This window comes from Nicotiana tomentosiformis, chromosome 2, assembly GCF_000390325.3.
Source record: "Nicotiana tomentosiformis chromosome 2, ASM39032v3, whole genome shotgun sequence".
Taxonomy (NCBI): Eukaryota; Viridiplantae; Streptophyta; class Magnoliopsida; order Solanales; family Solanaceae; genus Nicotiana; species Nicotiana tomentosiformis.
The window spans coordinates 30,727,638-30,741,478 of NC_090813.1; the positions used below are offsets into that span (position 1 = coordinate 30,727,638).

A 13,841-nucleotide genomic window follows, 5' to 3' on the forward strand; every position below is an offset into this window, starting at 1 on the left:
CTTGGTTCGACGTAAGTATCTTGCCTAACCTTGTGTGGGGGATTTTTCCCTTAGGATTTGAGTCTTCTATGTTGATTGTAGTCCATGTACGCGAGGTGACGAGTGCATGCTCGAAGATATATTTGGAAAGTAGGCCTTTTAAGATTCTTAGGTCCTTATATTCACCGAGTATGAGGTTGTTCTTGATATGATTAAGTTCCTATTTACTAGTTTCACCTCTACATGCTTTAATTAGAATTAATTGCTTCAGGATTCATTCTTATTTGACTTATCTTAAGATTTTACCTCTTCTATTGCCATAATTATCTTTATGCTGCTTATCCTTAATTGAATTGTTGAATATCCTTCGTAATTTCTCAACCTTAAAAGAAGTTTATATATCCTATATCTTAGTGGACTTGTTTTATTTGGAATTATTTGACTCGTGTTAGCTTCCCTGTTGTTGAAATGTATATTGTGGGATCGTTGCTACATATTAGTTTTCCCTTGTTGAGCTGATCTCTTTACGCCTAACATTCTTTACTGCGATTATTCTTCTTGAATTGGTTCTACCGTTTCTTGTGATTTAAAGTTCTTGAGTTGATTTACTTGTCGTTCTTTGTATTATTGACATTGTTTCTGTTGTACTTCTTGTGGTGATGCACGAGGTTTCTGCCGTGCGGTTGTGGTTATTGTGATGCACGAGGTTTCTGCCGTGCGTTTGTTGTTATGGGGTTGCACGAAGTTTCTGCTGTGCTATTGTTACTATTAATATTTTCACATGCGGCGTGACAAGGCGGGATATATATATGTGGGTTGCACATGTGGCGAGACAAGGTGGGAACATTGATATGCATGTGTGGCGAGATAAGGCAGGCACTTACTTTATTATTGCACACGTGGCGAGACAAGGTGGGCTGTGTCAGGGATTGATTTGTGATGATTTGTGATGGCCTGGGGCAATTTTTGTTGTTGATATTTGTGTAGTGGTACACTTACCTGTGTGAGCTTATCTTGTGAAAGTTGTGAGAAAATATTCTACGTGCGGTCCGTTCTTTTTCATTATGCTTATTTGCTGGTATGGACTATGTTATGACACTTGCACAACCATACATGTAGTTAAGCACTCTTATCGGATAAGAGATTTTCTTGATATTGTTGAGCATAGATGCTCGCCCTTGCTTACTTGCCTTCTATGTGAGAATAACTCTATTGGCACGTGAGTCGTCAGTGCGGTTATGAGGTGTTATGAGGGCACATGATGCAAGTGTTAGGGTTTAGGTATTGAGATCCGTGAGATGTGATTTGTCCGAGGTTCGGTACCTCGTGGAGTTTGATGACTAAAACCTGATGTAAAAGCGGTTGTAGTTGCTGAGTTATTACTTGTACTTGCTGTATTTGTGATTCTGGATTTAGGTTGTGTTCCATTCACTTTTCTGATTTATTTTTATGGTATTCTGCTAATACTTGTTGTTTCCTTTCTTATTTCCATTACTGTATTGTGAGCCATATTGCATAGTCTTGATACTTACTGGGCACCGCTGTGGTGTGCTCATTCTATACTTCTGCACATTTTTGTGCAGATCCAAGTATTTGTTCATTAGCCGCAGTGTGGGTCGTTGCTGTGGAGACTCAAGGTAAACCTGGTGTTGCGTTCGCAGGCTTCAGAATAACCTTAAAGTTTTCATTTTGCACTATTTATTCTTATTTCTGGACAGTTGTATTTAGAGATTTTCTAGCAAACACTCTGTAGACCTTATGACTTGTACTACCGGTTTTGGGAATTGAAAGCAAAAAAAATTATTTTGGAGGTTTCCATTTCAAAGATTGTTAGATGTTATTTAATTATTATTTTTATTTAATAAATGTTAGGCTTACCTAGTCCCTAAGACTAGGTGCCATCATGATACCCAACAGAGGAAAAATTGGGTCGTAACATGAGGTCTCCTCTATTTTTCTCTTCTTTGTAAGGATCTCCTTCAAGAATTTGGCATAAGCAGGCATTTGTGAGAGAACTTCTATAAATGGTAAGTTTACATGAACCTGTTTCAGCACATCCAGAAATCTCCCAAACTGCTTGTCCAACTTATATCTATATAGCTTTTGAGGGAAAGGTAGCGCAAGCATATGCTCACTCTCATCATGTTCCTCCCTTCTCGATTTTTCTTCCTTTTTCTCCGCTTTCATCTGACCCTTCTTCTTTTTATCAACATCAGTCTTCAGCTGCTCCCCACTTTCTTTTTGAAGTGTCACATCATTTTGGATCGAGATGGGATCTTTCAACACTTGCTAACTTCTTAGAGATACAACATTCACTGTTTCTTTGGGATTTCTCTCAGTATCAGCAGGGAGAGTTCCTGGAGCCCTCTTAGATAATATTGTTGTATTCTGTCCCACTTGTCTCTCCAGGTTTCGAAAACCAATGCCCAGTTCTTTGATAGTTTTTCATGGGTGTCCAGCCTCTCATCAGTTTTTAGAATGAAGGCCTTCATGAGATCTTCTATGCCAGACTGAACTGGCTGTTGAAGCTGAAATTGTTGCCTCTGCTGATTCATAAAGCCAGGAGCTCCTTGTCCCTGGGTTCTGGGGTTGTTTTGTTTCCATACATTCGCAGTACCCCCAGGTGAACTCCATCAAAAATCAGGGTGCCTCTGACCCATCGCATTATAATTTCCCACAATGTAGACTTCCTTAGTTGAGGCTTGACACTCATGAGTAGGGTGTCCTCTTCCACATATATCACAAACTGTGTGAGGCTCATTTTGTATCGAGGCTAAGGTTAGCTTTCGTATTTCTTTATCCATAGAATCAAGTTGTACCTGCATAGATGTATTAGCATCAACTTGGTGAACACTTGTTGATCTTCTTTTTTCAGCACTCTTAGAGGGCCACTGATTAACATCTTCAGATAACTCATCAAGAATTGTAACTATATCCTCTGGAGTCTTCTTCATCAAAGGGCCTCCAACTGCATTGCTCAATGTTCTATGCAAGGCCGGTGTCAATCCTTCCCAAAAATCTTGGAGTTGCATCCAGAGTTCAATTCCGCTATGTTGACACTTTCTAACTATATCCATAAATCTCTCCCATGCTTCAAAAACAGTTTCAGTCTCTTTCTGACAGAAGTTATGGATTTCTCTTCTAATCGTGCATGTCTTAGCTAAGGAGAAATATTTATCAAGGAATTTTCTGATCATCTCCTCCTAAGTTCTGATCGATCCACTGGGCAACTCCGAAGCCACTTATTAGTATCATCTTTAAGTGAAAAAGGGAATGCCCTTAAATACACTGCATCTTGTGACACACCATTGTATTGAAAGGTGTTCATAATCTCCTCGAAGTCCATTAGATGTGTGTTTGGATTTTCGTTTTGCTTCCCTCTGAAGAGACTTCAATTCTGAAGGGTTTGAAGTAACCCTTCCTTCAACTCGAAATTGTTTGCTACAATTAGAGGTGGTCTAACACTGGATAATCGTTGATTATATACCGGTCTAGCATAATCGCCAAGTGGTCTCCTAGGCAAGGGTATATGTTGATTAAGTCTGAGACCCTTATTTTCTTCATAGATGTTATGCGCATCTCTAATAGCTGCTTGCTCAGCATCATGTGCATCTTTTCTCATTGTTGGCATGCCTCTCTTGCAGCCAAATCTACATTATCATCACAGTTTCTAGCCATAGTTTCTTTGGTTGAGGATTGTCCAACCTTTACTGATGTCTCGATGAGATCTCTTTCCTTCTTCAGCTGTGGAAGTTGTTTTTCTATCTCTGGCTCTTATGGTAGCACTTCCTTCGCAAAAGTTCGAGTCATGCACCAATCTTAACCTGTAACCTGCGCACATTCAAAGAACACCAAACGTAAAAAGAGAAAAAAAAAAGAAATTGTTTGGGATTGATAGGATATGTGCAAGATAAGTATTTGGGATCTAACTCTAGATAATTCACTTCTAATGTTCAAGTGAGTCTCTCGAATTCACTCAATTATTAGTTCAAACGTTCAACAAAACTCCTCTCTCAATTAAGTCTTAACCTCACAAGATAAACCAATTTAAGCCCGTGAATATATGAAAAAATGCGTAGTGGATTGGACTTTAGGAGAACCTCTCTCGACTATACTCCTAACTAGGTATAATCAATGATTGAATTAGCCTCTTTTGATTACTTAGAAGAATCTATGAACTCAACCAATTATATAATGCAAAGATATCACAAGTTATGCCTTTCTCTATTACATGAACAAGTGAATATAGATGCAATAACTAAATTATCCAAAAACGCTTCAATACATAAAACTAGAGTTATAATCCACAAACAATCATCAATACACCAAATCCATCAAACCCTAAAGAGAACTACTTCATAGATATGGAGCAATTCATCACAAATAAAGTTAAGTATAGGCAAACATAAATTTGATCCAAACTCGGGTCTTGAGTGAGGAAGGAATGATGAAATCCTTGTGCTTGTGTTCTTTCAACTCCTCCTTAGCCTCCTTAGGTTGAATGTGTGTTAAAAGTTCAAGAAACTAACAATTTTCCATGTATTTATACAGATGGTAGGCTATAATTATATGTTTTAGTCGCTTATTTCACTCTAATTTACTGCACTTTAACTGAGTTTGAGTTTTCACCGCTAGTGTTTTGCACTTATTGTGTGTTTTATACCTTGTAGGAGTGATTCCGAGTGATGTAGATATTATGGAGCTAATTCGAGAGATTTGGAGCTTTGAAGTCTGAGTAAAAGCCCAAGTGATTAAGTCGGAATTGTGTTCGGGGGTCGAGGACCAAATTTCGATGTCAAAATCGAAGCAAAATCCATACTCTGAGAAATTTTCCCTAATGCAACGCACTATGCCATGCACTGTGCTACGCGCTAGTGCAAATTCTGCCCAGAACTCAAATTGCAAATCGTACTGGAAATATCCACTACCGTGTCGCATGGTACGATGCGACATGCGGAGCGTTAGTAAAAATTTGGTAGAGTATCATCCCATTTCCGCTAAAAGGGTATTTTCATCTGGGGTTTATTGGGGATGGCTTAAATACACGGGAAAACATCATTTTCGGGACTTTTGACAGATTTTCGACCCATGGAGGCCAAGGAGGCTAAGGAGGAGTTGGAAGAACACAAGCACAAGGATTTCATCATTCCTTCCTCACTCAAGATTTGGTTTTGGATTGAATCTATTTTTTCCTATACTTTAATTACATTTGTGAAGAACTTTTCCATGTCTATGGAGTAGATCCTTTTGGGTTTTGATGGATTTTGTGTATTGATGATTGTTTGTGGATTATAAATCTATTTTTATGTTTTTGAATCATTTAGTAAGATTTAATTGTTGCATCTATATTCACTTGTTCTTGTAATTTAAAGAGGAATAACTTGTAATATCTTTGCATTATATTGTTGGTTGAGTTCATAGATTCTTCTAAGTAATCTAAAGAGGCTAGTTGAATCATTGATTAAACCTAGTTAGGAGAATAATCGAAAGAGGTTTTCCTAAAGACCGATCCACTACGAATTCTTGCATATCGTCATAGTGCTTAAATTGGTTCATATTGAGAGGTTGAGACTTAATCGAAAGAGGGGTTTCTACTAAACAATTGTATTGATAATTAAGCGAGTTCGAGAGACTCACTTGAACATTATAAGTGAATTTTCTAGAGTTAAATTCCAGACAATTATCTTGCATATATCCTATCAAAACCCCATTTTCTCTCATTGATATCTTCCTTTGCTTAGGCCTTGCTTCGATTGTCATTAGTCAATTAGCTCTAGATTCTTAATTAGTTTTAGTATTAACCACATAAATCTAAATTATTGATCATCTTGGATAGCAATCTAGCTACAAACTACGATAATACTGCTTAACTCTTAAGTGTGTGTTTTGCTCTCGAGCACAATTTAAGTGTGTGTTTTGCTCTCGTCAAATTTTGGCGCCGTTGCCTGGGATTGACAATCAATAGTGTTTGAAATATTTTGTAGTGCTAATTCAAGAATTTATTTTTTATTTTTTATTTTTTTACTTTTATTTTGTTCTTCACAATTTTCTCCTCCATGTGTAGGGCAATAGGTTAAGTCTGTAGTGTATGGAATGATCTTCTTGTAAAGAAGTAATACCCTACAACCCAAAATTGGAAAAACACATGCGGCAACTGAGGAAGGATAAAGAGTTTACCGTAAGTTTCTTGGGGCAACCTTCAAACCAAAAACACATGGCTAATAATGATGACAATGAGGTAGAGGCAGCTGCAAGGATAGCGGCTGAGGCAGCCCATAGAGCTGTTGAGGAAATTGTCGAAGACAATATGGGTCGAAGATTCTATATAAATCGACCCTTGATTAAAGACCAGTTCGAGAATGGTACCAAGGCTTGGTAGAGGATTGGGTGACTACGCCAAACCAATCTACAATCAAGAATTGTTAAGTGTTAGACCACCTCCAATTGCAGCTAATAATTTTGAGCTGAATCAAGGTTTGCTTCAAACCATTCAAAACAACTGCGTTTTTAGAAGAAAGATGAACGAAGATCCAAAAACGCATCTGATGGACTTTGAAGAGATTACGAACACCTTTCAATACAATGGGGTGTCACAAGATGCAGTGTATTTAAGGGCATTCCCCTTTTCACTTAAAGATGATGCAAAGCAGTGGCTTTAAAGCTTACTGATACGCTCAAATTACACCTAAATAAATGGTGTAATAGTAACCCAACTAGGTTGGGGTCAAATCCCACAGGGAATAGGTGTGAAACGATTACTTGAATAGTGTAAAACTTGACTTAAGTCGTAATTCTATTCTGTTAGCTTGAAAATGGTGTTGTGATTCTGTGTAGTAAAGAAGATTATTGTATTGTGAGAATGTATTTAATTTGATTAAGGAAACCAAGGTTGTGTCCTCATCGATGGAATGTAATGCTATCGGTGTTAATATGATATATTTCTAATGGAAAGTCCTTTGATATGCAAATGGTTTATAAGTGACTACCCAATATTTCCCAATAGTTGGGTAATATCTTCTCTTTAAGATTTTCCCAAATATAAAAGAGATGCAATTAAAAATAACCGATTTATGCCAACTAGAACCCACTTATTCCTAGGCGATTATTAAACAAGGTTTAAAGCCTTGAGTTTTTGATATTCAATTCTACCAAACCCTAACCCACTTTTCCAGGTAAAGATAGAGTGAAATGGAATTTGTTAATGCTTGCAACCACTAACAATACATGAAGCATAAGAACTGAATAAATATCAACCAACCATTATATATATATATATATATATATATATATATATATATATATTCAATGGTAAACACCCATTAACATTACACTCATTTATGGTCCACAACCTTAGTAGTTAAAACTAGCTACTCATACTAGAATCGAAGTACAAAGCAATAAATGAAGTCATAAAGCTTACAAATTTACAAGATTCTTTCTTCAAAAGCTTCCAAAACAATGGTGCATTCAATGCTCTAAAAGTAGCCTCTTTTTCTGACTCAATGACCCACAAAAACCCTAGTAAATCTATTTATAATGGACTAAAAGTCGGGATCAAGATTTGACAAAAATGCCTCTGCAGAGCCCATCTGCGACCGTATAATGGTCGCATACCATGTATGCGGTCCACATAGTTGACACTTGCATCACAGAATTTCAGATCTTCAAGCCCAGATTTCCACCTCATTTTCATTATGCGGTCCGCATATCCATTATGCGACTGCATTTTCCATCGCAGAAGTGCTACACAGATTCGTGAATTGCAATTATGCGGTCATTATGCGGTTCGCAGAAGTGTTATTGGACCACATAATAGACCGCACATTCTTCTCTTCAGTTGGCCAAAAATCTACTTTAGTTTGCGGCGATTATGCGGTCTCATAATTGCAGCATTCCTGCCCTTTTGTGGCTTTTTGACTTCTTTTTCATGGTTTTGGGTCTTCAAGTCTCATGCACTACAAAACACCAAAACTTCATAAGAATTAACTAAAAATGCATTGAAAGACGAGCTAAAGTGTATGTAATTGGTATCAAAAGTGCCGAAATTCTACGGCACATCAACACCCCCAACTTAAACTCTTGCTTGTACTCAAGCAACTAAAACGAAATTATCCTATCATATACTACTTCTATTTCCGACATGTCACAAAACAGTAGTGATTGTAGATGGTTTTGACTGTCAGCTAACAAGCATGTAACTTCTTTTATTTATCCTTCATGGAAGACAACTATCATTTAACAATTTGACTAATCAACTTGTGAACTTCGAGCGTAAACCAAAATGACAAAATGCTACTCACAACTAAGTGTGCACTTGTATTCTACTTCAATAACCTAACTTCTGCTAAATCTTGAAATTCATACGCGCTCACAACAAAGAAAATCCCCAACTCACACATATGTACAGGGGATGCAATCAAAACACTCTTGCACTCGGAACGAAAGCTACATGCTACAAGTATCAATCCATATGCTTGCCCTTATTTTAACTTGCTGCTATCTTAGGAATGATTGGTTGTAGATCACCAAGGATTTCGGGATGGGTTGGATGAATATTTGGGAATGTAGTGGCTATACTCTCCTTGAACTCTACATACATTTTGCTTCTTTACTACATAGCACTTATGGACCTCGAGTTACCGACATAGAACCACCTCAAAGTATTTCTTCGGTTTCTACAAGACTCCGCTCTTTTTCTCAAATTTGACTTTGATGGCATGATTAATCAAAATGAGTATTGAGTAGGGGCATTGCTGATTGCACCTGATGAATTGCACACCCCCATTTCCATTAAGCAGAACTTTTAAGGAACTAAGAATACCACAAACCAGTGAGTTTTCGGAGCTTGAGTTTCTTCATATATACAACTTTGAGGTTACCAATTTCCACTTTGTACCGGCACCCCCAACTTAGGCTTTTATCCTCATTCTTACTCGTTCAAGGAGGGATGGGTTCGAAAGAAGAAATTATTTCACAACGGGATAAAAGTTCGTAATGTGGTAGCCAAATAAAAGGTTAACGGCTCGACGGGGGTAACTAGGGTAATTTATGTACTAAAGAGGTCAATTTGGTAAAAATTAGCTAGCAGACATAAAGATAACCTAAGATAATTTCTGCACCCAATCATTAACCTGAGATTTGCACTAAGAAGTCAACCAGGCAAGTTCTAGACATCACAAGTTAAGCATATGCATTATTTATACAAATCCTCACTTACTCACAAAGCATGAACTGTTCGACTCAACATAGTTTCAGCCCTCAAGTGAATGCAAGGCAACTCAAAGCCTTCATCACATGACATGTAAGATTCTGAGTAAGCATAAAGTCAGAGAGCGAGCCTCAAGTTCACAAGAATGACTAACCATTACACTTTTTATTTTGATATATACAAAAGAGGGAAGGGTACCATTTATTCACAAAAATTCAATACATGCTTGAAGCTAGAACAATCAACACCAAACAAGTCAAAACCTTTTATGCTACTGCCGCGGTTCTACTATTACACCCTTGGAAAAGAACCCGGTGTAGAAAAATCAAGGGGGAATTCATTGCTAACTACCAATCTATACTATTAAAGAAAAGAGTTTATGTACAATGTTTATACAAAATATGACCACCCCACCCCCAACTAAAAGGCATGCGATGTTCCCAATGCATAGAGAATGTAAAATCAAAGTTTAGGGGCTTCCTGGGGCGCACTAGGCGCTCGGAGGGACTGAAGCAGTGGGGGCAACTGTGGGATCAACTGCTGGCACTATGGCAGCAACATGTGGGACCTCGGAATGTGTGGTGGTCTATAAGGATGGAACAGGAAGATCCACCTGCTGTGAGGCTGGGACTAGAACCTGGGAGCTGCTAGCCTCTCCCATCGATGGCTGCATGGTCGATGGATTTGCTTTTGCGACCATGTCCGCAATAGAGTGTGCAATTGCTGTTTGTACATCTGCTTCCTCTTCATCATGTATATATGTAGAGACTACAACTTATTTGCCTCTGTTGTTCTATTGATCCTTAGTCTCCTCAACCAATGCCTCCTCATCAGTTTCCTTCGCTTCATTGTCTCTTTCATCAATCTCCCCCTTAGATTCTCCGGATCCCTCCTCTGAAGGAGTGGCGATGTGTACAACAGAATCCTGAGCATTTGAAGTCTCAATACTTGAGCTTCCGTAGCTGTCATAAGTTTTGTAAAATCCAGGTCCAAGCTCGTAATGTGGGAATTTCCAGTGCCCTGCTCACCTTCCTCCGGGAGAAGGGAGGTCAAGTCAAACTCCAAATTCTGCATCTTGTGCAGCTCTGATTTTAGCTCAGCGACATCATGTTAGAGTTTAGGCATATCTCCAGCTTCGCCTCTCTCAACCCTTTCAAGTCGCACATCAAAGTGCTTGAGTCGATCTTCATAGGAGTGATGCTGTTGTTGAAGAATGCTCACTGAGGCTTGGATAGGGGCCAGTGCTTGCCTGATAAGAGTTGGGAGTTTCTTTGTCAGTCTGTCTACCTTAGCATTGGCATGTTGGGCTAGTAGACCCATCTTTAATAGAGCTGGTAAGGCAACAGGTAGATGTGCAGTGGTTGGCTTAGGAGTGGATGTGGAGGTGGCTGGTGCGGAGGGAGTGTCATGCAGTGAGGGAGCAGCAGGTGCTGCTGAGTCTGATAGAGGATTTAGTGAAGTCTCTGGTGGGATGTCCACCACATTGTCTGCGACATCACTGATCCGAGTGATGTCAATATCTTGGAGAGCATTTTCAATGCGGTCATGTTTGGGGATAGGAGGCACTTCCACAACTTTACACAGAGCAGTGATCAAACACGGGAAAGGAAGTGATGTTTCTTTCTGATTCTCTCTGATCCCAATCTCCTTGAATATAATTTCGCCCACATCAACTTTTATTCCCTTTATGATGCATGCAATGAGGATTGCTTTTCGATGTTTATGTCTGTTTTATTTCTCGTAGGCATCAGACGGGAGCAGACAAAACTGAGCTAATATCGGCCCTCCTGAGTGAGATCCCGCTGGCACTTACGTTTAGGTCATATAAAGCTAAATAAGATTTCGAGGTTGGTTTCAGATGAACCTTTGAGTTCATTAAAACTGGAGGCACTGCCGACATGTGAATCCTGTTTAGAAGGTAAAATGACCAAGAGACATTTTCTCTCAAAAGGAAATAGAGCTAGCGATAAGTTAGAACTAATTCACTCTGATTTGTGTGGCACTATGAATATACAAGCAAGAGGTGGTTTTGAGTATTTTGTGACTTTTCACATATGATTACTCAAAATATGAATGCATTTATCTGTTGCGTCTTAAGTCTGAATGCTTTGAGAAATTCAAAGAATTTAAGACGGAAACGGAGAAACGACATGATAAATATATCAAAACATTGCGATATGATCGTGGTGGTGAAAACCTTTCTGCAGAATTCATTAAATACTTATCAGATTGTGAAATTACATCTCAATTATCTGTCCGAGGAACACCACAACAAAATGGTGTGGTAGAAAGAAGAAATATAACCCTTATGTAAATGGTTAGATCAATGTTAAGTTATTCCGATTTGACTTCTTCCTTTGGGGATACGTTTTAGAAACGAAAAATTACATTTTGAAATTGATTCCTTCAAAGTCAGTACCTTCAACCCCAGCAAAATTGTGGACTAGGCGAAAGCCAGTTTACGGCACATTCAGGTTTGGGGTTGTCTAGCATATGTGCTGAAAGGAAAAGCGGATAAATTGGAATCAAGGACAGACGTGTGCATTTTTATTGGATATCCAAAGGGAACGAAATGAGGTTTGTATTATTGTCCCAAAGAAAAGAAGGTAATTGTTACGACAAATGCCATATTTTTATAAAAGGAATATTTAATGAGCCATAGTCCTAGAAGTAAACTAGTTTTACAGGAATTAAGCAATGGAGTAACTAATGACTCATCTCTGGAATGTATCCCCGAAGCCAGTATTGACACACCACTGCATTATCGTAGTGGGATAAATGTCAATAGGTATCATAACGCACAAGAGCTATTGTCTGACATCTCACTACCCCAAAGTAGTGGGAGTAATGTTGAACAACCTCAGATTGTTGAGCAACCTGATATTGTTGTGCAGCCTTCGCTCCAGGAAGAAGTTAATGATATTTCAGTACTGCAAGGGGAGGAGTATAACATTGAGGCTTCAGTTCCGAAAAATGATGTTGTGGTTCAACAAAAAAATCAAACTGCACATGTAGTGACTAGTCGTAGTGGGAGAACTATTAAAACAACCTCTCTGGTTTGTGCTCATGGGAGAATCTTATGATAGAATACCTGAAGAGCCTAATACATAACCTCTTAATTATGACGAAGCACTACAGGATACAGACGTTTATAAATGGATTGTTGCTATGAAATCTGAAATGGAGTCTATGTACTCCAATCAAGTCTGGGATCTTGTAAAACCACATACTAGAGTCAAACCCGTTGGTTGTAGATGGATCTATAAGAAAAAAAGAGGAGTGGATGAAAAAGTACAAACTTTTAAAACTAGGCTTGTTGCAAAAGGGTTTACTAAAAAAGAAGGGATCGATTATGAGGAAACTTTTTTGCCGGTAGCCATGCTTAAATCCATTAGGATTCTATTATCCATTGCTTCTCATTACGATTATGAGATTTGGAAAATGGATGTCATGACGGATTTTCTTAATGGAAGTCTTGATGAGTGCATCTATATGGCACAACCGGTTGGTTTTATAAAAAGTGGCAATGAGCACATGTTGTGTAAATTAAAGAAATCCATTTATGGATTGAAACAAGGTTCTAGAGCATGCAATACTTATTTTGACACATCGATTAAAACATTCGATTTTGATCAATGTGAAAACGAGTCTTGTGTCTATAAGAAGTGGGATGGATATTACGTAGATGATATTTTGCTCATAGAAAATAATGTGAGAATGTTGAATTCAGTAAAGGAATGGTTGTCGTCGCGTTTTGATATGAAAGACTTAGGACAAGCGGCACATATCCTTGGGATTAAGCTTATGCGAGATCACAAGCGAAGGATATTAGGCTTATCCCAAGCAGTTTATCTTGATACTATTTTCACCAGGTTTAGCATGCAAGATTCCAAGAAAGGTTTTCTTCCTTTTAGGCATGAAATCTCTCTGTCAAAAGATCAGTCCCCAAAAATGACTTATGAGAGAGAAAAGATGAAGGCGGTCGCTTATGCTTCTATTGTAGGGAATCTCATGTATGCTATGCTATGTACTAGACCTGATATATACTTTGCTGTTAGCATGGTTAGTAGATTTTAGTCTATTCCTGGATGAGAACATTGGACCGCTGTTAAACATATAATCAAGTACCTGAAAAGGACTAGGTATAATATGTTGGTTTATCACTCAGGTGAGGGGATCAAGGTAGATCCGAAGAAGATTGAAGCAGTTCAGAGTTGGCCCAGATCGTCTTCAGCTACCGCGATTCGGAGTTTCCTTGGTTTGATCGGGTATTATCGTCGTTTTGTAGAGGGTTTCCCATCCATTTATGCACCTATGACTAGATTGACCCAGAAGGGTGCTCTTTTCAGATGGTCTGAGGAGTGTGAGGTGAGCTTTCAAAATATCAAGATTGAACTATCCATGAGGGGGTTCCCTTGGCTATAACGGAATCAACCCAGGTACGCTCGAATTCTTTATTGGAAAGTTTGGCATTATACTCAGCCGTGCCTGACGACCAATCCTGAAAATATATGTCATTTATGTATGCGGCATCACAGAGTACTTGGACCCCTCGAACTTGGGCAGATTGTAAGAATACCCGGTTTCTCTTCTGCTCAGCATTTGTGGAGGCAACATAAGTAACATAGAATTCCCTCACGAGTGTCTCATTATA

At 38.6% G+C, this 13,841-nt stretch overlaps 1 non-coding gene across 1 annotated transcript; it reads left to right on the forward strand.

Moving 5' to 3' along the window:
- Window positions 1-3,021: 3,021 nt before the first annotated feature.
- Window positions 3,022-3,128, forward strand: LOC117281016 (small nucleolar RNA R71). Its single transcript, XR_004511599.1, has one exon. It is a non-coding gene; the product is annotated as a small nucleolar RNA R71 (small nucleolar RNA).
- The last annotated feature ends 10,713 nt before the right edge of the window (window positions 3,129-13,841 follow it).